At 43.9% G+C, this 14313-nt stretch overlaps 4 gene segments (V, D, J or C); all 4 read left to right on the top strand.

Annotated features, from left to right (window-relative positions):
• LOC308677876 (Ig gamma-2C chain C region-like) overlaps positions 1-14313 on the top strand; it is a 125693-nt gene that overhangs the window by 44335 nt on the left and 67045 nt on the right.
• The window catches only part of LOC308677772 (Ig gamma chain C region-like), a 90326-nt gene that overhangs the window by 38988 nt on the left and 37025 nt on the right, over positions 1-14313 (top strand).
• Positions 1-14313, top strand: part of LOC308677568 (Ig heavy chain C region, membrane-bound form-like) — a 68276-nt gene that overhangs the window by 42464 nt on the left and 11499 nt on the right. The window contains exons 6-8 of the C gene segment in view: positions 9588-9896; positions 10947-11276; positions 12808-13122.
• Positions 1648-9230, top strand: LOC308677062 (Ig heavy chain C region-like). The segment is given in 4 exons: positions 1648-1816; positions 3859-4170; positions 7274-7603; positions 8735-9230.

Genomic DNA, 14313 nt, shown 5'->3' with positions numbered 1-14313 from the left:
CAGAGAGCACCAAGGACTCTGCAATTCAACCTTGAGCCACAAATATCCTCTTCCATTGGGAATTCTTCACATGTGTCCCCTTCCAAATATTAACCAGGCCTGATCCTGCTTAGCTTCCTATCCCAAACCAAACATTAGGTGGTACTATTTTATTTTATTTTTAATGTCTCAAATGCTTTGGAAAATGCTGTATTCACTCCCTTGTTATCATATAAACCATCTAGTGCAGGGGTGTCAAATCGCCAGCCCGTGGGCCAGATGTGTCATGGTGGAGCCTTGGTGGAGCAGTGGGCTAATGCCTCCTTAAGTAACACCAGCTGCCTGCAATTAGTGCAGGTTCGAGTCCCACCAGGCTCAAGGTTGACTCAGCCTTCCATCCTTCCGAGGTAGGTAAAATGAGGACCCAGATTGTTGGGGGCAATAAGCTGACTTTGTAATAATGCCGCTGGGGGGGGCGAAAGCCCTAATAAGCAGGCATATACATAGAATGAAGGCTATTGCTAAGCACATTGGTTTGTGCTTAAATTGTAAGACGCCCTGAGTCTTCGGAGAAGGGCGGGATATAAATGGGATTAAAATAAAATAAATAAAATAAATAAATAAAATAATGGTGAAATCATGTCTACCCAATCGCGAGTCGTCCCGTGATGTTGCAAGTTTGACAGCCCAGATCTAGTGCATCAGATTACCATGTCTATACATTACCATGTCTGTACATATAGCACTTAACCCTAACATATATTTAATGAGAAGAACAAGCACTTCCATAGTTGATTAATATTTCTTTGGATGCTTGTGGTGAACTCTGTCCTAGACTAAGATATTTGAAGTTATATCATACATTTACTGTTCTTTCTTTTTTTACCACTGAGGTGATTAGACTTTTCTGTCCTCTGGTTATGCAAACAGGTATCCTGCTATGACATATACTGTGGGCAATCTAATATGTGCATAAAAATTGGGCAAGCAAGTCCTGGCTAAGCTAAAAACATCATCTAGAAAGTAAAAAAAAGAAACCAGATAAATAGTTCTATATTTTAAATATGGGTTCAGGAGGAAATCATCGCATGCATTTCAACTTTGCATGATTTTTGCCCCTGGAAAAAAGGATTGTTTTTATTTTTAATTGTATGATTTCAATGTTTCCAGCAGTTTTTACATTTCATGCACACAAGTCTAATTTCACTGGCAATTTTTTTTAAAAAAATAGTTCTAGGTGAGGTACTGTTGGTTACTCCTGCTAGTACTTGGTGCCCAATTATTCTAGACATGTTCAGACACAATCTCCATCAGCATCACATTCCCATCGTACAACAAAGAGCCTACATCGGGAAGATTCATACAGCCCTAATTTGCTTCTTGAAGAGTATCTCCAATTCTTTTGTTTACACTCCAGGGAGATCCATTTGCTTATTACAGGTAACTTATTTTTTGATATCACTCTAATGCACCTTACAATATGACCCTTCCTTTACTTTGATTATGGCTCCTGATGATCACAGTCTTTTTACAGATTTCCTGGAGCCTCAAGCACCTATGGTGGAACTCCTGCAGTCTCTAGATCGGGTGAAGGACACCGTGATGTTGAAATGCATCGCATCTAATTACAGACCCCCAAGGGTCACCATCAAGTGGATGGGTGGCCCACAAAATAAGAAGGAAGACATTGTGGACACGAAGATGGCAGATGGAACCTACTGGGCCAGCAGTCAACTTACCATCCCCGTCTCTCAATGGCAAGAAATGGACAACAATAGTTGTGAGGTGGTGCACCAACCAACGAATACAAAACAGGTCCAGACGATCTCCAGAAAAGGTGAGATGGAGCAGCAAAGCTAAAATGTCTGAGGTCCGTCTTTTAATTGGGCGCTTCATGCTCCAATCTTTTCCTTCCCACTTACTGGATGAAAATTGGGGCTTCCTTCTGAATACTATGTGCCTGGATTGCACTCCTACTCCTCCTCTTCTTCTTCCTCTTCTTCTTCTTCCTCTTCTTCCTCTTCCTTCTCTTCTTCCTCTTTCTCTTCCTCCTCCTCCTCTTCCTTCCTCCTCCTTGTTTTCTCCTTTCTCTTCCTCCTCCTCCTCTTCCTTTTCCTCTTCTTCTTCCTCCTCCTCTTTTTCCTCATTCTCATCTTCCTATTTTTCTTCCTCCTCCTCCTCCTCCTCCTCTTCCTCCTCTTTTACTGCTTTGGGTGTTAAGGGAGATACAAAGTTTTGGTTCCAGCTCTTCTGGTGGCCTTAACCATTGTTAGTTGAGATCCTGGCTCACCCTGAAATAGCCTGGCTAAAGGGGCTCTGGTGAAGTTGTGACAGGCCCAGCAAGCCGACAATGGATAATTTATTGCTATACAAATTATAACAAGATGATTGTGAATGTACTGCACTCTTTTATAAAAAATAGAGAAGTTAGTAGGACAGGACAATTAATTCTGGAACAACCACAATACTATATGGACCATGAAAGAGCTAAGGGGGAGTTTTATAGCAATAGCACTTAGACCTATATACCGCTTCACAGTGCTTTACAGCCCTCTCCAAGTGGTTTACAGAGTCAGACTATGGCCCCCAACAATCTGGGTCCTCATTTTACCAACGCTGGAAAGATGGAAGGCTGAGTTCAACCTTGAGCTGGTCAGAATCGAACTGCCAAACTGCAGGCAGCTGACAGTCAGCAGAAGTAGCCTAAAGTACAGCATTATAATCACTGGGCTGCCATGGCTCATTTAAAGCCACCAATGCTCTTTCTAAATTCTCTGCCACATTTCTGGCCAAACAGATTCAGCAGAAGACTTTTCCAAGGGATAGAGAAATTCTTCAGCGGGTTTTTCATGAACAAGGCTCCTCTTATTAATGATAGCTGTGCCCCTGGAAAAATACCCAAAGGCAGCTCTTCCATGCAAGCATAGAAATCCAAGGAAGATCATTTTGTTATGTACCAGCCTGCTACCGGCCCTGCAGAAAAGGCAGGGACAACCCCTTTACAAACGGCAAGAGGCTGGAATAAAGCCTGCCAAATTTATTAACATAAAACAGACACCAACCATGAAACAGAAGCTATGAAACAGGAACTATCCAAGCGGTTGCCTTCAGCAAACCAGCCCTCCCACACATTCCCCTTAAATACAGCTCAGGGCGTGGCCTCTCTCTGCCTCCTTCTGAGGTGCCCCATTGCCATCCTCTGTTTACTCCTGATTGACTGCCTCCTGCATCGGGTGTCCTTGAACAGGGCCAGCTGTGGGTCATCTTCATCCACGCTGTCAGGCTCACACAGCTGGGTCTCCACCAGGTGGGAGGGGCCTGGCTGAGGGCTCTGCGGAGCCTCAAAGCCATCATCAGCAAGCTCTTCAACACCCCCCTCCTCCTCCTCTGAGTCGTCCGACCCAACTGCCGAACCCACAGGCTGACCCTGAATCACAACAGATTTGTACAAGGAAAGTTGCAACATTCAGACACACTTCTCGGCCATTTCTGCAATTAAATACCTGTGAGACCACCACATCACACCCAGGAGATTCTCCAAAATCCTTGTTTCTCTCAAGCCAACACTCTTTCATCTAATGAAATGAGACTTGGCAAAGGCAAAAGACAGGAGAATCCATCTTCCTGTACGGTTAAGAAGCAAAGAGTTAGGCTTATAACGTTGGAGATGATGGATAAACAGTGGGTAAAAACAAGAGATACGAGAGAGATACAAGAGAAGGCTAAGGAAGAGTTATACACCTCCGTTACTCCGTTAACATTCTAAGAGAGAGAATTAGTTCATTCTCTCCTTGACTCTATTTTTGTAGACCTCATATTCTTCATGTTCCTACAAAATAAACCTGAATAAAATTGACGCTTCTCTTTCTGTTTCTTTAGACTGGGTTATGCCCACATCTCTCATGGTGACTCTGAATGTCCATCCACCCTGTCCAAGTTTAGGAGCCATCAGTAGTGTGACCTTAGTCTGTTCCATCTATAGCTACTCCCTAGAGAACATCCAAGTCACCTGGGAACCAGATGGGAAATTTCAAACGTCACCAAAGGATCGGCCAAATAGTGTCCAATTCTACGCCAGCAGCAACTTCACAGTATCCCTACAAGAATGGAACAAGCTAAAAGAATATACCTGCAAAGTAACTCCAGCTGGAAGCAACCACACAGAGACAAGAAGTATCAGCAAATGCAAAGGTGATTCTCTCTCACTCACTCTCTTTTTTCTCTCCCTCTTTCTTTTTCTTTTTCTTTCTTTTTTCTTTCTTTTTCTCTCTTTTCTTACTCTCGCTCTCTTTTTCTTTTCTCTCTCTCTCTCTCTCTCTCTCTCTCTCTCTCTCTCTCTCTCTCTCCTTTTTTACTTATTCTGTCTGTCCATTCATTCTCTGTCACTTAACATATTTCTGTCTGGAACATAGCTTCATGTTCTCTTATTTTGTTTTCCTTCTTCCTTTGAGTCTTGGTAGCACCTTTAAAAAAGACGATCACGATGCCAGAAAATTACATTGAATTGATCACAGAATGTAGTAATGACTCAGTTGGAAAGAAAAGTGTTTAACTATAGCTAGTCCTTGATTTACAGCCAATCGCTTAGCAACTCTTCAGAGCTACAACGGTCCTCCCCCAAAAGCTACTTCATGATCCATTTTCAAAGTTTTGACAGCCACAAAACATTTTGGGCACTTGGCAACTGACTCACCTTTACTGCCATTTTCCTGGGGGGCACGTGACCCCAGGCAATAGACAGGAGAATCCACCTTCCTGTAAGAAACAAAGAGTTAGGCTTATAACGTTGGAGATAATGGATAAACAGTGAGTAAAAAACAATAGCAAAACACTGAGGTACCTGGGGTTATGTGACTGCAATTTGGGACTCTCTTTATTATGAGGAGGTTGAGCTCCTCCACATGCTTACTGGACCCGTGCCCTTCCTGGCTGGCTTATGCAGCTCGAGAGGGGACACGAGGCTGGTTCCTGGCGGTCATCTCCGCTTCTCTGAGTGAGGGTCACTTCCCCACCGCCTTGAAGGAGGCGGTGGTGAGACCTCTCCTCAAGAAGCCCACCTTGGACCCATCCTCTTTGAATAAATTTCGTCCAGTCTCCAATCTTCGCTTCCTTGCGAAGGTTGTTGAGAGCGTGGTGGCGCACCAACTTCCTCAGATCCTGGATGAAGCGGTTTATCTAGACCCGTACCAATCGGGCTTCAGGCCGGGCTACAGCACGGAGACGGCATTGGTCGCTCTGATGAATGATCTCTGGAGAGCCCGGGACAGGGGCCATTCCTCTGTCCTAGTCTTATTAGACCTCTCGGCGGCTTTCGATACCATCGACCATGGTATCTTGCTGCGACGCCTCAGGGGACTGGGAGTGGGAGGCACGGTTCTGCGGTGGTTCTCCTCCTTTCTCCAGGGTCGCTCGCAGTCGGTGCTGGCAGGGGGACAGAGGTCGACCCCGAGGCCTCTCGCTTGCGGAGTCCCCCAGGGGTCGGTCCTCTCGCCTCTCTTGTTCAACATCTACATGAAACCGCTGGGTGAGATCATTCGCAGCTTTGGAGTAGGGTACCATCAGTATGCTGATGACACCCAGCTTTTCATCTCAACTCCAAACAACATCAGTGATGCCCTCGACGTGATGTCCCGCTGCCTGAAAGCGGTCCGGGAATGGATGGGGAGGAACAGGCTTCAACTGAACCCGGACAAGACTGAATGGCTGTACGTACCGGCAAGCCAGGATACTCAGAACATCCCATCCCTTAACATCGGGGACAAGTTACTACCCCCTGTTGATAGGGCCCGCAACCTGGGTGTCCTCCTAGACTCGCAGCTCTCCCTGGAAGATCACATAGGAGCGGTGACCAAGGGGGCCTTCTCCCGGGTTCGACTAGTTCGCCAACTACGGCCTTATCTGGACCTGGATGCCTTACGTACAGTCACCCATGCCCTTGTGACCTCTCGCCTAGACTACTGTAACGCTCTCTACATGGGGCTGCCCTTGAGATCCACTCGGAAGCTTCAACTGGTGCAAAGTGCAGCGGCACGGACACTCTTGGGAGCCTCCCGATACTCCCATATCACACCTCTCCTCCGTGCGCTGCACTGGCTTCCGGTTGCCTTCCGTGTGAAGTTCAAGGTGCTAACAATGACATACAAAGCCCTACATGGCATGGGTCCGGACTACCTACGGGAGCACCTTCTGCCAATGTCTGCACCCCACCGTCCTGTGCGCTCCCACAGAGAGGGCCTCCTCAGGGTGCCACCGCTCAAGGAATGTCGGCTGGTGGCCCCCAGGGGGAGGGCATTCTCAGTGGGTGCGCCAGCACTCTGGAACTGCTTGCCAACCGAAATCCGGATGGCCCCCGACCTCCGCACCTTCCGGCGCGACTTAAAAACTTACCTGTTCCAGCAGTCCGGCCTGGCCTGATAGCTCTAATTGGGGTCCCAGTTTGTTTTTACTATTGTTTTTCACTATTGTTCAATCTGTATACCTACCTTACTCTGTACACCGCCCCGAGTCCCTCGGGAGAAGGGCGGTTTATAAAAACAAACAAACAAACAAATAAATAAATAAATAAATAAATAAATAAATAAATAAATAAATAATTGACTTCCAATTTTCTATTTAAAAAAAACTCCCGTTGGGGGAAATGCACTTGTTTAATGACTATGGCACTTATTCAACAACCTTTGCAGAAAACAGCCAGAAAATCAAAGATTGCAAAGATTTATGACCACAGTTCTGGGCTCAATTAAATTATAAGTCAAGGACTTCCTGTATAGAGTGAAATGTTCTAATTTGTTGCCGATTCTTCTTGCTTTCCTCAACACTTGTTCAATACCTCCTACAGGGAGTCCTCCTGACCACAACTGAGCCCACAATTTCTGTTGCTAAGCAACACAGATGTTAAGTGAATTTTGCCCTATTTTACGACCTTTCTTGCCATGGTTGCTAAGTGAATCACTGCCATTGTTAAGTTAGTAACAGGGTTGTTAAATGAATCTGGCTTCCCCATTGACTTTACTTCTTAGAAGGTCCCCAAAGGCGATCACATGATCCCAGGAAGCTGCAACTGTCATAAATATGAGGCAGTTGCCAAGCGTCCAAATTTTCATCATCTGATAATAGGGACGTGCAATGGTCGTAAGTATGAAAAATGGTTCAGTGCTTTTGTAACTTCAAATGGTCACTAAATGAACTGTTGTAAGTCAAGGACTACCTGTATAGTGTTTTGTTTCTCCATATGAACTTTTTTTACTATTTTATTCTGCCCATTGTAAAATGTTTGTCATTTGCCCTCTTGTAGCCTGTAAGAACAGTATACCACCTCCCACAATTTATCTACTCAAACCTCCCCTTGAGAGACTCTTCACCCAAAAGAGAGCTACTTTGACTTGCCTAGTGGTGGGCTATGAACTGGAGAACGTGATGCTCACCTGGATGATGAACGGACTTAACCTCACCACAAATGCCACCACAGAAAAAATCAAGAGACACCCAAATCGGACCCAAAGTTTCCAAAGCCAACTTAACCTCACCAGACCAATCTGGGATTCTGGAAAGAAAATTGAATGCAGCATTTCTCATCTCTGCTCACTTTTCCCTGAGGTGAAACAGAGCATCCAAAAAAACACAGGTGAGAGAAGATTCAACAAAGAAGGCCTCAAAGATCAGGGGAAAATATTTGGATTGCCTGAATGTCTACAGAGATTCTCAATCATCCAGGTTGCCCCAAATGTTCCTTTTTTCCCCTGAAAGACAACTGTGCTTTCTTTGTTTTGGAATGGAATGGAATGGAATGGAGTGGAGTGGAGTGGAGTGGAGTGGAGTGGAGTGGAGTGGAGTGGAGTAGAGTAGAGTAGAGTAGAGTAGAGTAGAGTAGAGTAGAGTAGAGTAGAGTAGAGTAGAGTAGAGTAGAGCGGAGCGGAGCGGAGCAGAACGGAACAGAACAGAACAGAACAGAACAGAACAGAACAGAACAGAACAGAATAGAATAGAATAGAATAGAATAGAATAGAATAGAATAGAATAGAATAGAATTGGAGTAGATATAGTAGAGTCGATAGAGTAGAACAGAATGGAACAGAATAGAATAGAATAGTTAGAAGGGACTTTGGAGGTCTTCTAGTCCAACCTCCTGCTCAGGTAAGAAATCCTATATACCATTTCAGACAAATGGTTGTCCAATCTCTTCTTTAAAACTTCCAGTGTTGGAGTTTTTCCTTGAAGAAATTTAGCTTCTCATCCAAGAAGCTTCTTCAGTTTTGAGGATGGAAGGATTTATATCCTTTGCAAATGGGAATATATTCGTATTCCCATTTGCACTATTCAGGGCACAGATAAACCTCCAAGTGGCCTCAAGAACTCTCAGGAAGAGTGCTAATGACCAGATGACTGCAAGGGATATTCTCCACCATTCTCCACCTTTCAGTCAGAATTGGAGAAGCTTCTTGGATGAAAAGTGAGACATCTTCAAGGAAAAACAAAGCAAGTACAGCTGCCTTTTGGGATTTGGCTTGCCCCTGAAAATGGAGGAAGGGAGAATAATTCTCTGGGCCAATTATCAGAGGATTGTTTCTACATCTTTGGTTTCATATGCATCAGAAAATGGCTGGCCCCAATTAAAAACATTCAAGAGTTCAAAATCATGCAGATTAAATATCATGAATGCACCATCCTTACGGTATTTATTCCAACCTTTCTTTTTCTTTCACTTAAAAAAAATCACCCTTATCCATATTTCCATCTCTATCTTTATTTTGTATAGATTTCAACCACATTAAAGTACCATCTCTCTCCTTGGTTCTTCCACCACTATCACAATTGACACAACCGACCTCCCAAGCTGTTGCCTGGTTGACTTGTGTGATCAGTGGATTCTTCCCATCTGAGATACTCGTCAAATGGAAGAAGAACAACAGTAGTATAGATGCCTCTAAGTATATCACAGGCCCATCCATGCTTAAAACTGGAAAGTCCACGTTTGCTACTCAAAGTGTCCTGAAAATCCCAGCATCTGAATGGGAAAATAGAGCTGTGTATACATGCCTAGTGGGACATGAATCCCTAACTATCATGAAGAACATCAGTAAATATTTGTATGGTAAGTCTTGGTGCAGGAAAATTCTTGGTCAGCCAGGAATGGAACCAAGGTTTTTAATTCTGCTCAGTGAAAATTACTATGTGAATCACAGCTGGTAGTGAAGGAACTTGCAGAATCAAGCTTCTCAGCTACACTTCTTAACCACCGATTAAAAATGCATGCAAACTCAATATTTACAACTCTTACGGAGCTACCGAATGTTCTCTATTGAAAAGTCTTGAATTTCAAGGTAACCCAGTTGGTAAGATAGTTCCATCAGTGGTGTTTGGACAAAGATGGCTGTTTACATATTGCAATCTTCTCTTGATGACCATCCACAAAATGGTTTCCATTTGGAAAGAAGTCTCCATAATTTGAAATCACTAAAGGTCGTGGCCCCTCCTGTCAAGGAAAAGCTGGGAGTCAAACGTTGCTGATCTATTTAGATTATTGCTATTTAGTCATATACTGTATAGATATTAAACTCACACAGTCCTGATTATATTGTGCAGCCCCAAAACCAACTGTTTCTTTTCAGATTTCCTGAAACCCACTTCTCCGCGAGTGATGGCCTTCCACACCTTTGAGGACAAGAGCTATCCAAAGCTTGTTTGCTTTGCTACCAGCTTCTACCCCCAAACCATAGATATTCAGTGGAGCATCAAAGGAGAGAAACCCAGTTCCATCCCAAACTGTTCACCTCCAGTGCCCCTCCTTGATGGGACATTCCAGAAGGACTGTAGTTTGACCATCAGTGAAGAAGACTGGCACAATCCACAAATATATACATGCACTGTGAATCACCATGCAACCAACTTTTTGACTAAGAAAGACGTGCATTCTGCTGGTAAGTTGTACTTTGCGCCTTTAAATTGTAAACCAAAGAAACAGTGGGCCTGATATATTTACAAAGTACTTTTATGATGAGTGAATAGCCACATTTCTTGAGCCTCCGTAAGCTCCACTTCATATTTCAAATCAGCGGCCTTGGCTTTTAGTCTGCCAACTCCTGCCTGCTTCATTATTAATGTGGTTCCTAACAGAAATGTTATGCTTTTAGTAATTTGCATAGCCGAAATATATTAAAGATACTGGTCTGGAACAACTCACCACAGTCAACTCACCTCAGGACAGCTCACTGTGGGACAATTCAATGCTGTATTAATCATTTCATTTTATCATTGGTGACCACGTTTTTCATCGAAATTATTGTAACTCCTGTATTTTTTAATTGACTGTCTTTCTTTTATTATTATTATTATTGGCCACGGTTCCATTGAAATTGATTTAACTTTTGTAGTTGTTGAATTGCCCTGCGGCTAGTTGGCCATCGCAGGTAGGCTGCAACTGGTTGGCCATGACGAGTTGGCCATGATGAGTTGGCTGTGGCCAATTGTCCCATTCCACAAATGTACCATGGTGCTGATGGCTGTGGCTATTGAGTTGATATTGACTGACATCAAAGAGAGAGAAAAGCAGCTGATTGGTTGAGAGAGATGAATAGCTTTTAGAATATCATCTCTGATCTGCATTTGAAGCTCGTAGTAAATAATTGCTCCTATTAGATGGAGAGTTAATCTATTAGCTTTGAGGAAGAAAGGGTTGAATGTGGGTCAAACCATTTTCCAAGGTTGATTCCATACATCCTTCATCTTGCCTATCTCCAAGTAGAAGGATCTGCATTTTTTAAAAAACAAAACGAAGTTGTTGTTCCTCCTCCTTTTCCGGCCATAACATCCAGATGTTAGATTAAATTTATTTAGATTTCCCAGGCTAATCAGAAGAAGGAGCAGCTGTATTTGAAACAGTCATTCCAATATATCCCCTTTAGGCAAGGAGGTGAGATAGGAACAGGAAAGTACCCACCAAATTAATTCATGCAGCATTGCTTTTGAAGGAATGGTGACATCTCCAAGCAATATGGACGTGATCAAGATGCAATTGCCTTCCTTTGAAGAGCTCTTCACAAATAGAAGTGCAGCTCTAACCTGCATGGTGCCCTTCATGAACGCCAGTGCCAATGCAAGCTTCAGCTGGACCATGGATGGCAAACCGGCCGACAATAATTCAGTGACAAATGAAGTCTTCCAAGAAAACAACCACACTTCTTTGATGTATGGCCAATTGCAGGTGAATCTGAGTGAGTGGACCAGCACCACCCAATTCACTTGTAGCATCCAGAGTGGCCAAGGAGAAATAGAGACGAAGCATTTTGACCGAAGGAATGGTAAGGGCTCATATAAAGAGCTGGCAAAGTAAATGAGATAGAAAGGGAACGTTAAGTACAGAGAGATTGGGAAGTAGCTCAATTCAACTTTATTCTGAATTGATCCTAGCAGTGGTCAAAACCAGATATCACTTAGCAGAGTCTGGTTTCTGAAGAGCAGAATCATGGCAACATCTTAATGGTTTGTTCACAACAGAGCCAGTTTGGCCAAGTGCTTAAGGTGTTGGCTTAAACACCAGGAGAGTGTGAGTTGTAGTTCCACCTTAGGCATGAAAACCAGCCAAGTGACTTTGGGCCAATCACCAGGAGACCCATGAGTTCTAGTCCCACCTTAGGCATGAAAACCAGCCAAGTGACTTTGGGCCAATCACCAGGAGTCAGTGAGTTCTAGTCCCAACTTAGGCATGAAAAGCAGCCTGGTGACTTTGGGCCAATCACCAGGAGACCCATGAGTTCTAGTCCCACCTTAGGCATGAAAACCAGCCAAGTGACTTTGGGCCAATCACCAGGAGACCCATGAGGTCTAGTCCCACCTTAGGCATGGAAACCAGCCTGGTGACTTTGAGCCAATCACCAGGAGACCCATGAGTTCTAGTCCCACCTTAGGCATGAAAACCAGCCAAGTGACTTTGGGCCAATCACCAGGAGTCAGTGAGTTCTAGTCCCACCTTAGGCATGAAAAGCAGCCTGGTGACTTTGGGCCAATCACCAGGAGACCCATGAGTTCTAGTCCCACCTTAGGCATGAAAACCAGCCAAGTGACTTTGGGCCAATCACCAGGAGGCTGTGAGTTCTAGTCCCACCTTAGGCATGGAAACCAGCCTGGTGACTTTGAGCCAATCACTAGGAGACCGTGAGTTCTAGTCCCACCTTAGGCATTAAAGTTGTCTGGGTGATGTAGAGCCAGTCCCTCTCTCTCAGCCCAACCCACTTCCCAGGACTGTTATTGTAGGGGAAAGAGGAGAAAGAAATATATGTATGTTCACCACCTTAAAGTACTTATAAAGTAGTAAAGGCAGGATAAAAAAAATCTGATACATACCTGTAAATAAATAATGATGGCCTTTAACTTAAGAATTCCACCAGAATTCCAGAAGTCATAGCTTGACAAGGATGGCAGGAATGTTGAAGATTTCTAACCCATCATCCTTACCTGAAAAGTGAGAGGCATGGTAGCCTAGTGGTGAAGGCACTTGCCTCCCACTTGGAAACTTGAGAGTTCAGTCCTAGGCAGCGGCAGATATTTTTCTCCCAGGGGGCAAAGGAAAAAAAAACTGCTGTGAACTCCTTGTAGGAGTCAGGAAGGGCAGCCGGACAGTAAACACTCAGCTCCATCCAGTCACCCTGACTCTACCCCGAATTAAGGGATTACAGGGTCATAAAAAGGGAGTTTTAACCTTACATGAAAAAAAAATTAAATAGTAGTTCTGAGAGGGGAAAAAACCCTTCTCAATACAGGTCAGGGTACAAAGATGATAGAGTCCAGCACCTTTTGTTTCCCAAACATGTTGTCTTGTCTTTGATAATCCAGGGACTGTGAAACCCCCCAAAGTGGATCTCCAGCGTCAGTCATCCAGTGAAGACCTCAATGTAACCCTACTGTGCATAGCGAAAGATTTCTATCCAGATGAAATATTTCTGAAGTGGGAAGAAGAGAACCAAGAGTTGTCCTTTAAAGGCCACGACGCCCACGGCATGAAATGCGATCACGAGAAACAAACATGTTCCTTGCTAAGCATGCTTGAAATCCCCACCAGCAAATGGATGATGGGAGCCTCCTACAGATGCCTTGTAGCGCACGTCTCTTCTGAAAACATAATCGCTAGAACAACTAATTTCTTAACTGGTAAAAACAACAACAACAACAACTCCAACAACCACACCAATTGTGGTGCTCTTGTTATAAGGCACTTTTTATGTATCTTTCCATTTTACATTAAAATAATGTCTACGCGTTGGATGTTTCTTTCTCTCTTCTTTGATTGGCACCTTGGTTTACACCAACAAGAGCCATGATTTAGGTTAATGCAATGCCCCGAAGATGCTATATGGGCTGTGGAGTTTTTATTGTGGCTGATAGATTCCCACAGATATTCATTTGATATGCATTTGGTGTGTTTCTCCCCACCCCAGCCCACCCCTCAAAAAAAATGTTTGTAGTCTTTTTCCTTACGTTTGAACACGACTTTTGATGCTAATTATTTCTCCTTGCTGCTTTCAAGACCGGCTTGATATTGAATGATATGATTTGGGGAATGAGGATTCTGTAGTTCATTCTCCAGGCACGACACGGATTGCATTGATCTTGCTTTAAATCTGTTTTGATTATTTTATACTTTTGAGTCTCGTTTTTGTAACTCGCCCTGAACATTTGGTTCTTGGTGGTATGAAATATCATATTTATTTTATTTTTATTTTATTTTAATTCCATTTATATCCCGCCCTTCTCCGAAGACTCAGGGCGGCTTACAAACTTAGCAGTAGCCTTCATTCTATGTATATGCCTGCTTATTAGGGCTTTCACACCTCCCCCAAGCGGCATTATTACAAAGTCAGCTTACTGTAATTGCCCCCAACAATCTGGGTCCTCATTTTACCTACCTCAGAAGGATGGAAGGCTGAGTCAACCTTGAGCCTGGTGGGATGCGAACCTGCACTAATTGCAGGCAGCTGGTGTTACTTAAGGAGGCATTAGCCCACTGCTCCACCAAGGCAGTTACAGGTTGTCCTCGAACTTTTGACCAGTCATTTCAAAACTGTTTGAAGTTATGATGGACCCCATAAAAGATACGTACAACTCAATTCTGAAATGTTGATGGCTGCCCTCATGTGGTCGTGTGATCGCATTTAGGGTGCTCCGCAACCGGCCCACATTTACTGATGTTTGCAGCATCCTGAAGTCACGTGGTCACAATTTATGGCATTTTTGCCAGAAATCACCATTTACCTCTGGTTTCTGGCAAAAAAAACCCAAGCCCATAGTGAACAATGGATTCCCTTAACAACTGTCGCATTTTTTTATGACCGTGGTGTTCGC

This window comes from Vipera berus (assembly GCF_964194415.1).
Source record: "Vipera berus genome assembly, chromosome: Z".
NCBI classification, from domain to species: domain Eukaryota; kingdom Metazoa; phylum Chordata; class Lepidosauria; order Squamata; family Viperidae; genus Vipera; species Vipera berus.
Note: the sequence above shows the minus strand (reverse complement) of the source record. Positions and strands in the feature narration are given on the sequence as shown.